This window comes from Apis laboriosa, unplaced genomic scaffold (genome assembly GCF_014066325.1).
Source record: "Apis laboriosa isolate Shangri-la unplaced genomic scaffold, ASM1406632v1 scaffold19_cov150, whole genome shotgun sequence".
Classification (NCBI taxonomy): Eukaryota; Metazoa; Arthropoda; class Insecta; order Hymenoptera; family Apidae; genus Apis; species Apis laboriosa.
In genome coordinates this window covers 1,005,429-1,020,756 of record NW_025222278.1, presented here as the reverse complement: position 1 = coordinate 1,020,756, position 15,328 = coordinate 1,005,429, and positions in this window count along the sequence as shown.

Below are 15,328 nucleotides of genomic sequence, written 5' to 3'. Positions count from 1 at the left end.
ACGTAACGTCGCCGCAGATGGAAACGGGTCGTTAATCAGATAAGGGCGGCGAGAACGGTGTATATTCGTAATATCTCATCAACCCGGTCACGTACATCGAAAAACGAAAATGGTGTCGATCGACTCCTCCAAACCCAACCCCTGTTTCGGCTGATTTACGAAGGCGCGAATTAACCCGTAATTGCCTCTAAACGGATCGCGCATTAATATATATCGAAGTGTATCCTCTCTCTCGGCCTGTACGACTTTATCGCACGTAAATCGGCCGTTAACCACGTTCCTCTTTCTCCCTTCTTCTTTGCCTTTGTCCACGCCCTCGTATACATCTTTTCGAAGATAGAAGATAGGTGGAATCGGGCGAGATCACCGGCAATGGCGCGTAACTGATTGTAGCTAGGTTAGGTTAGGGGCAACGAGAGAATTTCTGAAAGTCTTCCCCGGAGAATGAGAGCGAGGGAGAGAAGTAGGGTTATTACGGTATTATATGGTGGTCGTTGAACAAGTTGCAGATAAATATAGCGTTGTACGGAGACGTTTAATTGTAGATTCGGGCAGTTTTGATGTTGATCGGTGCTCATTAGCGAGAGTCCGCATTTCTGAAATGTCAATTAAGAATGTTGCAAAGGATAATCCAGAGAAAATAAAGTTCGCCTTGTTTGTTCGCAGGCATGTGAAATTGGTGTATGAAATACGAGTCAGTTTTTTCCTAAAATTTTTTTCCTGCCATTCAAGACAGTTTTATTGCAAATACTTTAGCGATTTTTATGTTGGAAATGTTTGCTCTATCAGGGATGTAGATATTTCCGATCATCATTTAATTGCATAATTTGATCAGTTCCTTAAAGAACAAGTAGAATTTCTGTATTGAAATACTTAATTTATCGATACGATTGAAATACTTGGAGTTTAGATTTAAATCACTTGCAATCATTCGTTGAATATCGAATGAGCAAAAAATAAATAGCGAATCATTCAAATTATCAATTAACTAATTTAAATTATCAATTAATTTAACTTATTCTAAAACCTAAACAAAAAGAACAAGAAACGAACTGCGAAATTTATTAAATCAGTCTAACTCTAATACTTTTAGTATTCTTTTAAGCATCCTCTGTCACATAACCTCAATTTCTAACCCGATCCCAATAACAAAAAAGAAACGAGTGCAATTTTTTCCTCTTAGGCCAAATTCATTTCTTAAAAGGGTTCAGCATCTTCGCCTCCTCTCCTTCGTCTTTGTGACGAAGAAGTCGGCATAAAGAACTTTGTAACAGAACCGATCATAAAAGTAACGTCCCCGGTACATCCTTCCTCTCGCATCGGGTATAAATCTCCGCGGATGAATACAACCGGTAGGGCATAACCGCCTAACAGGGCCCCCATCAGAACAAAGTCTGGGCCATTAAAACGTTCTCTCGTCTACAAAGTAGCTCTGCCAGAGAAAGGAAAGCCAAACTCACTCTCCACACTTCGTGGACATTGACGCCGGGTTGGCTAATAAAATGTTACAAATTCGTCGCACGGAGGGTAGTTTATGGCTCGTGTGAGGCCTTCATCGAATACACCGGCTTTTGCGAACAGCCTTTATTACCTACGCGGCCGTATTATTCTCTTTGTGGAATTTTATGACGTACGTACGTACGGAGGTCCTTGAGCAGCTTTGTTCATTCGGCGACTTATGTGTGGGCTAAATCGATTTAATTCGTAACCGGGTTGAGAATCGAGATCCGTGGCAGGTCCCTTGGTTTACGAGATGGAAATATATGATAGTTCAATGCGCGTGCAATACGGTTTCGTTCTTTCCTTCCTTGGATATTGCTGTTCGAAGCTGTAAATCACCAAGTTACTACTACGTTGAACGCGTCTCTTTGGAACCGCCGCCTTTCAAACTATCAATTTCAGTAGTAAAAGTGTCTCGAAGTTGGCGGTCGAATCGGGTTTTTAAGATTTGATTTTTTCGAGTTATGTCGCGGAAGATGTCGGTGAATTACTTCCACGGATTTTATCTTGGATGGATCTTTTGGAATTCGTCGCGGTGGTTAGGTTGTCGAGTTGAGGTTATGTTGGTCGAAGGTTATATCGTGTGTCTAATGTTATTTTCTATATATTCAATATTCTTCCTATACAATTAGGAAGGAAAGCGTCAAATCAATTACATTTTCCAATTTACTTTTATTAATTTAAAATTCTTGTTGCCAGAATCTCGTCGTTCACTAGATTCCTGATTGTTTTTAATGAAACAGTGTGTCCAATTAACCGCGTCGAGAACGTTTACGTTCGGTTTATTCATCGGCTCGTGCAAGTGGAATGTTTCTTCCACGCGGTTCACCCTGACACGCGTTATCCAAGATCGTGGACTCGATGGTAATTGCCTTATGCGATTTGATCGCGTCGTGGATATCGCTCGGCCGGTACAGCTCGTATATTTTGACGGTTACGGCGGCTGTTAACGATTAAATTAATTTTTATTGCGACGTCGTTGAACGGAACCTCCTATGGGTGTTTGGAACAGAATTTCGTGCCGCTTTTATAGAGGTCTCTTTAGAACATCGACGATTCGCAAGGCTTTTTACTTCGTCGTTTTGCATGTTTTAAGTATCGTTCAACAACAAAATTATATATCTACATTTTGTGGGAAAAATTTCACAAAATAATAGGAAATTTCAAATCAATATTTAGAGCATCCCCTCTTGAAAAAAAAATATACAATTTTTCTTTTATAGAAATATGATATTTTTGTATTTTCATCATAATCAATTTCGTCTACAATTTCTTGATAAGGGTTGATCTCATAAGGCAGATGGTGATATTCCCGTGAACGCGTGAGAAAGTTCGTCGTAACGCCGATCTGTGTTCACGAAAACTTCCTTTGCAGGTGGCGTCCGGGATAAAGTCTAGCTAACCGACCCTTTATTTCATCAAGAGAAAAGCAACGAACCCTTAAGGAACTCCCTCCCCCAATCTTGATTCTCCTTTCTCGCGAGGAATCCAGATTTCTGGAAATTCTATATTATCCGCCTCGTCAATACCGCTTTGTGCGATACGGAGTGACACACGGGGGTTCGGACGGAGAGACGGCATTGTCGTGTTCTCGAAAGGATTTCTCCCTTTCTCGGCCCGGCTCTCTGGAAAATAGGGTTGGAAAGTTGAGCTCCCTCGTCTCGGTTAACCGATTATTTGGAAATATTGATCTGTTGTTTGATCTAAGATCGGTCTAAATATTGATTCGCTTTTGATGGGATTGCTCGAAATGATTTTAATTAGTTCCTTTTTTATAATGAATTTTGGAAAAAAAGAATTTTACTTATTAACGAATGAGATAGAGATTTTTATTTTGACGCAAGAGAAAATTAATAATATATTAAGATTTTAAGATCGATTAGAAAGAATTGGAGCAATGGGACGATTTTTTGATCGTAATTATATTTTATAGATAGAATTTTTACAACTTGATTTCTCGAGAGATTCTCAAAGATTTTGATCGTCAATGGAAAATCAACTTTCTTTTTACATGTTCACGCTCGAGAAACTCGTTTCGCTATCCTTTTCCGCCTCCGCAATCCCCGTATCTAACGTAAACCCCCAATTTTCGCACAATAGATCATCTCGAGAGTCCTTATAAAAATTCGACGTACAATAAGGCTTTTGTTGCCAGACTTATCCCATCCGTGTTCGATCGAACCGGCCAGTTTTTTTTCCTCTTCCTTTCCCTCAACGATCCTTACACGATGCACCGATTCCTCTTAAAACGTCCGAAAATCGGACACACGGGTGAAGAGGTTAAATCTTTTGTCCGGGAATCATCGTACGAGCCATTCAAGAAAACCTTTTTTTCCATTTTTTTTTTCTTCCTCTCCAAACTGTACCTCATTTTCGCCAGTGAAGAATGAAGGAACGTTACTTTTTCACTACACTTTTATGATAGCTTGGAATCTTTCGGATTTAATAAAAAAAGAAAATAATCTTTTTCCTTTTTCTTTTTTTTTATTTTAATCAGTAGTCGAAAAAAAATCCTTGACATTTAAAAAATTTTTAAAATTTAAAGAAACATTGATTTGAAACGAAATAATTAATTGATTTTAATAATTTTTGATACTTGAATTTTTTATAGAAAAAATTATTCCACACAATAATACTAATATTCAAATATCACTCGATTCAGTTGGTTTAAACGTTAATAATATTCGAATAATTAATAATATTATACATCGATACTTAATTCAATTCTATCAATGCTATAAAGATATAAAGTGAAATCTAACAATTTGTTCGATTGCTCCGTTAAAAGATGTTTCATTCAACGAGTCTTCGACTAAATTCTTTCGTAATTAGCCTTTAATTTACTCGACTTCTCACGATTCCGTGGCTCGTAACGGGCGTTTATGGGAACACGTACGGTGAATTGAGTCGCGATTCGCTTCAGTTGAAAGAGGGGAACGCATAGGTAGGCGGAGAAATCGATGATCCCGGCCGAGTTCGGCTAATGGATCCTGTCGCTCCATACGGTTGAAACATCCGTGCATAATTCGAGTAATTGAATCTATCGGGATGTTTAATTCCAATTGGCAAGAAGGTAAGATCCGCGTGGCAAAAACGTTCCTTATGGAAGCCATTTTCTGCCAGTCATCCACCATTTTCAGTTTCTTCGCTTTTGTTTTCCGTGTTGCAATTTAGCTTGGGTGTTAAGAGGTAGCATACAATGTACACTTTTCAGTTTTAACGCTGGAGGAGGTCAAATAATTTTATTGCTGTTGACGGTTTGAAAGGATGATTGACGATCGTATTGTACAATTTCTTTTTTTCCAAATTTTTTTCCTTCCAACGTATAACGCTTTTTATTTAACACGGACACGAGAAACAAATGGCTCTCCAACACGAATACACGAATCACTTTTTACTAATTTTCATTGAAACTCTATAAATTTCATCAATATCGTATTAATATACAACAAGATGGTATCTCGCGAGATGAAAATTCTCTTTAAAACTTTAAAAAAATTTCTCATCCACACTTATTACAAAACGCGATCAAATTTATCTATTTTCACCTTTTCTTGTTACTATCTTTCTTATATTATCATATACCGATAAAAAAAAAAACAATCCAATGAATCAAAATTCTTTCTCCGATTCAGCCCAAATTATTCGATATCTAAAATCTATCCCTAAAAAATTCCCTACTAAATCTAAATCCAACCAAAATCCAAGCAGGGTAAAAAAAAAAAAAAAAAAAAGAAACTTGGAGTAAAAGAGAAAAAAAGGAAGAATATTAGGGGAAATTTTTGCGGCAAAGTGTCGAGCGACACAGATCACAGACAGGAAACGGCGATAGCCGCGCGTGCGCGAGGATTCCATCGAGTTCTTACCCGCCACCAACTTTATAACATTTCACGAACCGGAAATGCAATATGGCCGGCGCACGTGGGCAGCCGTGTACACGTAGCAGAAGATAGGAGGCGAGCCGTGGTGGCGTAAAAGCGGCGGCCGATGTTTCGCTTCCACACCGTGAAATGAATAAAAGATACTGAACCCCGGCCAGCATCGCTTACTCATTAACGTTCCGGTGCCCGCGCCAGGTTGGAATTTAAGCGGTAACGCGAGACACCTAGGGGAAAAAAAGAGGAGGAGGAGAAGAGGAGGGGAGAGTGAGAGAGATGAGAGGGAAGGGGAGGTTGGTACGCGTGGGCGACTCGATGCGAGCAGCCGCATAAATGCGAATGCATAATTCTCTGCAAGTGTGCACCGGCTACGTGAAACGAGGATCTCTGTATGGGGCTCGTTTAGGGTAATGAGGCTTAACGAGAGGGTGATTCGATCGGCGTTGATGGATTCTTTGAGGGATTAGATATTAGAGGTTTTTGGATTTGGAATTAATAAATGAGAGATTTTTGAGGTTATGAGAATAAGTATTTGGTATATAATTTCAAGGAATCGATTTTGTTGGAACAATCGATAATTTTGTAAATAATTTTTGACAATGTTATTCTAATTTTGCTTGGTATATAGTTAAACATATCTGAGTATATTTAACTTTTGGATAAATGTATTATTATTTATTGATATATATAACAAAATATAGAATACCAGAACAGAATAATAGAATCATTATTTTGTTATATATAAGATATATAATTAAATATATCTGAAAATACTTAAATTCTGAATAAATATATTATTATTTATTGGAAGATGTAAAATATAGAATACTAGAATAATAGAATAATAGAATAATTATAATTATTTTATTATATATAAGATATATAATTAAATATATCTTAGAATATTTAAAGTCTGGATAAATGTATTATTATTGATTGGAAGATGTATATAACAAAGTATAGAATACCAGAACAGAACAATAGAATCATTATTTTGTTATATATAAGATATATAGTTAAATATATCTGAAAATACTTAAATTCTGGATAAATATATTATTATTTATTTGGAAGATGTAAAATATAGAATACTAGAATAATAGAATAATAATAGAATAATTATAATTATTTTATTATATGTAAGATATATAATTAAATATATCTTAAAATATTTAAGTTCTGGATAAATGTATTATTATTGATTGGAAGATGTATATAACAAAGTATAGAATACCAGAACAGAATAATAGAATCATTATTTTGTTATATATAAGATATATAGTTAAACATATCTGAGAATACTTAAGTTCTGGATAAATGCATTATTATTTATTGAAAGATGTAAAATATAGAATACTAGAACAGAATAATAGAATCATTATTTTCCAATAAATAATATTACATTTATTCAGAATTTAAGTATTCTCAGATATATTTAATTATATACCAAGCAAAATTAGAATAACATTGCCAAAAATTATTAACAAAATCATACTTGATTATATCATTTAATTATGCGTAAATATTTTAAAAATTTCGAGTATGGCAAGATTCAAGTCAAGATTCACCGAAAATGGAATTAAACTATAGTTTTGCCCGGCGATAGAAAGCACGATAAGACAGCAAGAATTCGAATCCATTGTCATCGATTCCGTTCTCGGATACGATTTGAAAGCGAGAGAGGCAAGACACGAGGCTTCAAATGTGAGGTCGATCGATAAGAGGACGTCAATGCGCGAAGCGTAGAATCGAAAGTGTACCTTTGTCCAGTCGACTAAAAGGACTCGGAATCGAAGGCAACTCTTGTGCGCGCGGCGAAAACGAATCCATTAAATATACGGATGATCTTATCTATATCCCACTGTTTCTTACTTGGAAGTATCCAACCATTTCATCGATCGTTCTCGTTAATTTTTCCTCTCCGCGTTGAAATTTCTTTTTTCAAAATAATTTAAAGATATTGCTCACAGAGTTTAACGATCGACAAAACAAACTTTAACGCGATTCGAAATGTTTTTCAAATTTCAAATTTTTGATTTTTAAATTATCTTTGAAATCTGTTTCGAATCGACAATTTCTCGGCGGATCGTTTAAATTTGGCGAGGGAAGCGAAGGAGGAAGTGTAAGCGCGTAAAATAAAGGCTCGAGTGTCGCCGAAAGGGCATAAATCCCGGTTTACAATGGTTGGAGTGGAAGGCACACGTGTCCGCGCGAGTGAAGTTCGCCGCTTGGATGAATGAAACTCTTTGACGAACACGTTCTGCCCGGCAGGCCGGCTTCCCGTTCTCTCTGTTATCGTGTGCTGCTGCCAGTTGTCGTCGTTGGTGTTCTACGTCTCGTAGCTTGGGAAAGTCGGTGGACTCGAAACGGCCCCAATAGGGCCGATTATTAAGACGCTTTACGCCGAGAAACGCGACCAACATTGCTTCGTTTCCCTCTTTCTTTCTCTCTCAGTTTCCTTCTTTACATCCGTCAGACACGTTAGCTTCTTCTTCGCCTGAGAAAAATGAGAGAACTGGAACGAAATTATTCATATATACAAATATATCTCCTTTTATCGTTGATCCTCGATACGAGCTAATTTTATTTCTTTGCATAAATACATTTTATTTTGTAATATAAATTTTTACAAATATCTCCTACAATATGAATAGGTTAAATATTTGTATTAAAATTCTAAATTCGACCGTTCAAAATTACAATAGAAACTTATTTCATAGAATAATTGCTAAAAATTCGTTGCTGAATTTGAACAACAAGAAGAAATCACTCAAACCAAATATCAATCTTAATCAATCTTAATTAATTTCACCCAACCCAAAAATTCCCTTATCTCGACCTTCTTATCTCGATTCCCCTTGATCTCGGCCTAACTTCGTCATCTTGTTCGTGATAAAAAAACGGTAGAAGGGATCGATCGGATATGGAAGTTTCACAATCCCTAAGATCGTTAGACAGGGGGGAAGGAGAGGTCGCGTGGGCGATCTACTTAGCGCCGACAGCTTCTGTATTTCCTGGCGCGGTGGCATCGCGCCATTTACGGCCTAAAGAATAAATGACGGTGGCCGATCGTTGCCCGATCTCGCCTCTGCTATCTTAGATATCTCACTTCGCCGCGCCTTGTCGCACGAGGCTTGCGAGCTCGGCCCTCTCGAGAAGCGTAGCGTGGGCGTACGAACGAGTATCGAGTAGCCTGGTCACGGCCGTTTATTCCGCGTTACTAGGCGCATTGCATTAAGAGCAGTTTAATAAATTCAACCGCGGACGACGTGCGACAGACCGAGGCCTCCTCGGCTGAGTTACGAGCGTATTTCGGTTCGTTTCTGCAACCGGAAGCTCGCCTCTTCAGATACCGCTCTATGGCTCAATTGAACCGTGCTGAGATCTCTTTCTTCGTCGCCTTCGAGATGACACAGATTCGTATGACGCGATTTTTTTGGGAATTTAATTTTTTCTTTTTCTTTCCTGAATATTCTTCTTTCTTTTTTTTTTTTGCTCTCTTGTTTTATCTGTTTCAAATGATTTCTAGGGGAGAATGAGGATTAAGGTTAGAAGATGATCGAGATTATGTGGTCTCGTAATTGTGGATAGAGTAGATTGATTTTTCTTTTCGTGAAATTTTATTAAAATTTGGAATATAATAATTAGTATTAATATTTTAATATAATTTGTGGAAAGTTAAATATCGATCCTGCATTTCGGTGTACTAAAGGAGATAAATAATTCTTCAGAAAGCAAAAGAAGAAGAAGAAGAAGAAGAAGAAAAAAAAGATTCTATCGAAGCTTGACTCGAGATGATTAAGTCGATCCTCGATTTCATCTTCGAAATCATAGCACTCGAAGAGTGACGCGTGTGGCGCATCAGGATTGGACGGTGTGCCTCGATATTTCGAGGTGGGCTTTCCAAACAGCAGGTGATATCTCACTGATAGTTGGTAAAAAAGGGGTTCTCGATACCGAGGGGTATCGAAGTTAAAGAAAGCGTTGGCCATCTTCACGTCCATCAAACGCATATCGAATCACAAGGGAGAACGATGAGGATCCATTGTTGCCAGACCTTTGAGAGACCTCTCTTTCGCCGCACACTCGAGAAAGAGGCATAGTCTCGATTATTCGTTAAATGGATCCTTTTCAAGTGGATGCTACTTCGCTCGAAAGAAAATGTTTGTTATCTCTTTGCTTTGCACAGTAACGCGTCGCCTGCCGTCCCTCTCTATGTATCCGATAAATAGATTTCTTTATTAGAAGCATTTGCCGCGAGAATTTTCACTATACGAAAGCGGAAAATTCGACGCACGATATTTTTCGGTATATATCATTTTTTGGAAAAGAAAATTGAAGACATATGGGATGGAACAGATGTCGCGTTAGGTAATTAGGGTTAAACGAAACATTCTGTTCGATACTGGTAGTCAAAATGGAATTACTAGAGTTATTTTGGAACGAAATAGTGTGGACTATAAATTTTCATATCGTTTATTTCCGTGTTGAAACAACGCACACATTTCCCCCCTTATCTTTAATGTTGATAATGTTAAAATATTTCTACAACTTGAAAACAAATAATTACATATTTCTTTATTTTAAATGAAATCCTTTGACGTAAACAATATCCCCAATTTGTCTGATACGCAAGAAATTCAATAGTGACAATAGCGAAACGTGTAAAACTGATAAGAAAAAGAAAGAAACAAAAAGGAGGAGAGAACCACTGGTTGGGTGAAACCCGTCTCTCTATCATTGTCTTCCCGATCAAACGTTTCGAACAATGACAGTCGCGATGAATTCCATCACGAATCTTATTCCCAAGCGGTCCGTGTGTGTGAACAATAGGCAAGCAGCAGGAGCCAGCAGCAACCTCGAAAGGACGTTCGACATCTCGCCATAGTACTCGCGGGACGTATGACAATCACGTAACTCATTTCCTACACGATAACGTCACCGTGGAATTTCATTATTGAAGAATCGATTGAGGGATCGCAGGAGCCGCGAATCTTTCTGTCGGGGAAACATGAACGGCGGCCATCAAAGAAACGATGATTCACATCGTATATACGCGCGATCGCGTGCAAATTAATGTGCAACGATGCACGTTTTTCACTTCGATTCGTCATCGTCGATTTTTACCGTATCGCTTTTACGATTCCCACACATCATCACTTTTCAACCATTCATTGTTTGTCGTCTCGGTTCTTTCATTTTGCGACCAGTTCTCAAACAGGGATCCCGTTGGGAATATTATTATCCCCTGAATTTACGCGTGAATTTTCCAAAGATAATTTTAAAACAATCGTAGAAACGGAAGAGGGTACGGTAGGAATCTATGTTTTCTGCATAGAGGAGAGGAAAATCAATTTCACATCGTATCTTCCGTAAGTTCGAAAATCTAATCGATACGAGATATTCATGGATTCGAAATGAATGGACGGTGCTTCATCCCCTGGCATCTCCGCATATAAAGTATCACCGTAGTCGAAAAACGCGGTCAGTAATTACATAACTCGAATTCCGTGGATCCGTAAATCGTCGACAGAGGCCCCCATCGTCGACAGTGGCCTCTCTCGAGCATCTCTCATAAATGGAAACATCAAGTCCTTGGAGGCCAGCTAGGGCGGTCTTTGGATAATACGCGTAACTTCCCTTCCCTTCGGAGGCGAAACAAGATAAAACAAGAAGACGAAGTGGCGAAGTAAGGGCAACGATGCAAGGGCAAACGATGGAAGAAAAGAAGGGAGAACGGGCGAGAATATTTCATCACGCGACATCTGCATATTCCTATATCAACTAAAGGTTGGTCTCGAGAAAGAGAGAAAAAGAGACGAGAGAGAGAGAGAGAGAGAGAGAGAGAGGGAGAGAGAGAGAGAGAGAGAGATTGTAAAGGAAACGCAAAGCAAACGTCGAAAAGCATCGGGAGTGGGGCATAAAGTATCCGTGGAACGATCGTAAAGCATGTGATATCATCTTCGTGGCCGACCGCCAGTTGGGGGCTTTGTCTCTTTGTGAGTTGTGTCGTTGCATTGTCTTCCGCCCGTTCTTTATGGGCCCCGAATCTTGGGCTGTGCGCCAATAGCGCAAGAAATCGAAGGGCATCGGAAGCGTGTGTGCCCATTTCTACGTTTGTGGTCGCGTGGACCCGGCCCTCCGCCTCTCCTGTCCTCGATGGGGGCTCTTCATTTTCTTGGCTTTCGTCCAATGCAAATCGAGTTCGCTTCGTTACTTCTTCGATGGAGCACGTATGTTGAGTAACCGTGGATACGTATTTTAGGAGATTTTTCAGGGATCGAGAGGGGAAGGGGGGAGGGAGGGGGAGTTTCAATGGAAATTTTTCCTGATTGGAATAATTTATGACGGGGAATGATCGTTCTTATTCGGTTGAATGGAATATTTTTATGCTACACGATGTCGTACGTGCGTTTCAATAATTGTAAGAAATTTATTCGCGGTTGTTCTTTTACTTTCGTTATCCACCTTATCTACCTATTCTATCTAATATCTCGATAAAAGATATAATACAATAATAATAAGAAAAAATTTTTCAATCGCGATATTTACGCTTTCAAATTTTCTCAATTTCAAAAATTCCCACGTTCGCGAAGCGTAAACGAAAAATTTTTCAAAAATTTAATATTAAAAATGTAATATCTCGATAGAAGATATAATACAATAATAATAAGAAAAAATTTTTCATCGCGATATTTACGCTTTCAAATTTTCTCAATTTCAAAAATTCCCACGTTCGCATCGACGCGAAGCGTAAACGAAAAATTTTTCAAAAATTTAATATTAAAAATTTAATATCTCGATAGAAGATATAATACAATAATAATAAGAAAAAATTTTTCATCGCGATATTTACGCTTTCAAATTTTCTCAATTTCAAAATTCCCACGTTCGCATCGACGCGAAGCGAAAACGAAAAATTTTGCAAAAATTTCTCCTCCCCCCCATCAAAGTTTTTCACGGTGATTAATTCTCCGCTTATCGAGCACCAAGATCACGGAAATTCGCATTTCAAGCGGAAATTATGCACTCTCGAAAATCCGGGGTTCGCTGTGCGCATGTCGCCGTGGCGCGTTTGATCGGGCGGCCCATTTGAAAGTTAAATAGCCCTGCGGGAACGGGAATTTCTTGCCATTCTGTGTTCCACCTCGGCCTGCTCTACGTCCAACGTTCACGCGCGCGTTGCATTCGCGAACCACGTTGCTCATCCACCTCCTTTCCTGCATTTCCATCAATCCGCCTTGACATGCAAATAATTTCGTGGAAAAAATCGAGCGACCGATGCGGCGACCACGGACGTTACAATTAATCACGTGACCGTGCCACTGCCGCCACACCGCGTCCGGCTACCGAAGTCACAATTTGTTATGGCTGACAGGGTCCGCGGCGTCCCGGCAACGCATCGACGATGCACGCTTTTTCTACCGATCCTTTCCCTCGATCGGCCCCGAACCGCGTCTTCTCCTTCCCTTCCACCCTTGATTTTCAAACATCTCGTTGAATTCCCAAGGGGCCGCCGCCGATACGCAGTGGCGTACGCGCAACAGAATCCTTCTCGTGCACGCGTTCCCCGGGACGGACGACGATCGACTGCGAAATTTCAATGTTATTCCGTTCGATTTCGGTCGAAAAACAAAATATCATTGTGTATTTACATTTCGAAAGTGGATTGTTTCGAGCGTTTATTATTGCGAAACCGAGGTTAAGGGGATATAATTTAATGTATTGATAATTTATAATTTCTGTTTGATCGAAACGAACGTTCGTAAAGATTTTTTAATACGGTTTTTTTTAGAAAAAAAATTATCCTCGCGATATTTTTACTACACGAGAATCCATTCGATATATGCTACTATATTCTAACCTCGCACAATGCTGCTGCATTCTAACTCCTCCGCTCTGGGTCCGCGCATAAAAATTCGGGGTCAAAAAAGAAAAAAGCGAATTAAAGAAACGCAGGGTGGAATCCCTGTATTCTAACATCTCGCGAGATATCCACTTTCTCGAATCCTCGGGGGAATCGTTGATGTGCATGCACGTGCAAAGCTGCACATTCCAGCTTGGCAATAACCGCGATATAATAATGGCGGTGGTAGTGATCTACAAATGGGCAAATTTTCCCGTGCATATACTCCGGCGAGCGAGGGCAGCTCGCCGATGCATACATGTGCATCGACGTGCATCCGTTGCATCCAATGCAACATTGACCCGGACATGGCCCTCGCTTGCTACCACGTAACATGCCCGCTGCATGCATGCTGGCTGCCACTCGAACTACGCTTCTAACTTTCTCGTGGTCGGTTGGGTCGCAAAAAAGAAAGAAAGAAAAAGAAAAAAGAAATAAAAAGAAAAAGAAAGAAAGAAAGAAAGAAAGAGGGAAAGAAAGAAAATAAAAAAGAAAGAGAGGAGGGAAAAAAAGTCGTTCGACTATACGTCTATAAACGGTGAGGGCGATCGCCGTGGGTTTGTGCAGACGATAAAGTTCCGTGTTCAACTTCGTCTGCGGAACGGTCGCGGATATACGAGCACGAAAGGTGTGCGCGCGCACGAGACTCGTAGGACGGTGTACTTCTCAGAATATTGTCGCGAACGTTGTGTGCCGAACGATTGTCTTTCAACGGCGTTAAGATCGTGCTCTGACACTTGGAAATATTCGCGTGGGCGGGCTTATAGAAATATTCCGTTGTCTGGTGAGACAACAGAAGACTGACTGGGTGATCTGAAATGCGATTATGGGAGGAGGCTTGATCGGTTCGGCGGGCGAGATTGCGATTGTTGTCTCTTCTGGATGAAGCAACGTGGACGCTCGAGAAATTTTTGATTGTAACATTTCTTGAAAAAAGAAACTCGAAAACTTACTCGTCTCTCTAAAGATATTTTAATTTATCTCTTCATATGTTAAGTTTTCTCTTGAGTGCAAGTCCACCTCGTTACTTTTAGTTACTTCTAGTTTTAGTTTCGGAGTTTATACATTTATTATTTTTTTCGGAGTATATACATTTATTATTACATTCGATTATTTTATTAAAATATTCCTCGAAAAAGAAATTCGAAGAAACACGAATTATGCGGAATCTCTTTCCATAGATGGAAACCAAAGATTTTCTACGATAGATTGAGATCCTTCATTAATCAAGCGACCACGATCAATAGGAATAATTTGATTAAGAGATTTCAATTCACTTCGTTCACACGTTAAGTTTCGTCTCATTAAATCGAATCGTGGCGTGCAAGTCTCGTTACTTCTAGTTACTTCTAGTTACTTTTAGTTTTTCTCCACCTCGGAGTTTATCCGATGCGTTCCTCGATTATTTTATTAAATTATTCCTCGAAGAAGTTCAAAGAGATCTCTTTCCAAGGATAGATGGAAACGAAAGATTTTCCATTAATCAAGCGACCGATCAATAGAAATAGTTTGATTAAGAGATTTCAATTCACACGTTAAGTTTCGTCTCATTAAATCGATTCGTGGCGTGCAAGTCCATCTCGTTACTTCTAGTTACTTCTAGTTACTTTTAGTTTTTCTCCACCTCGGAATTTATCCGATATGTTTCTCGATTATTTTATTAAAATATTCCTCGAAAAAGTTCAAAGAGATACGAATTATAAGGGATCTCTTTTCAAAGATAAATGGAAACGAAAGATTTTCCATTAATTAAACGACCACGATCAATAGAAATAGTTTGATTAAGAGATTTCAATTCACACGTTAAGTTTCGTCTCATTAAATCGATTCGTGGCGTGCAAGTCCATCTCGTTACTTCTAGTTACTTCTAGTTACTTTTAGTTTTTCTCCACCTCGGAGTTTATCCGATGCGTTTCTCGATTATTTTATTAAATTATTTAAATTATTCCTCGAAGAAGAAGTTCGAAGAGCTACGAATTATACGGGATCCGTTTCCACGGATAGATGGAAACGAAAGATTTTCCATTAATCAAGCGACCGCGAT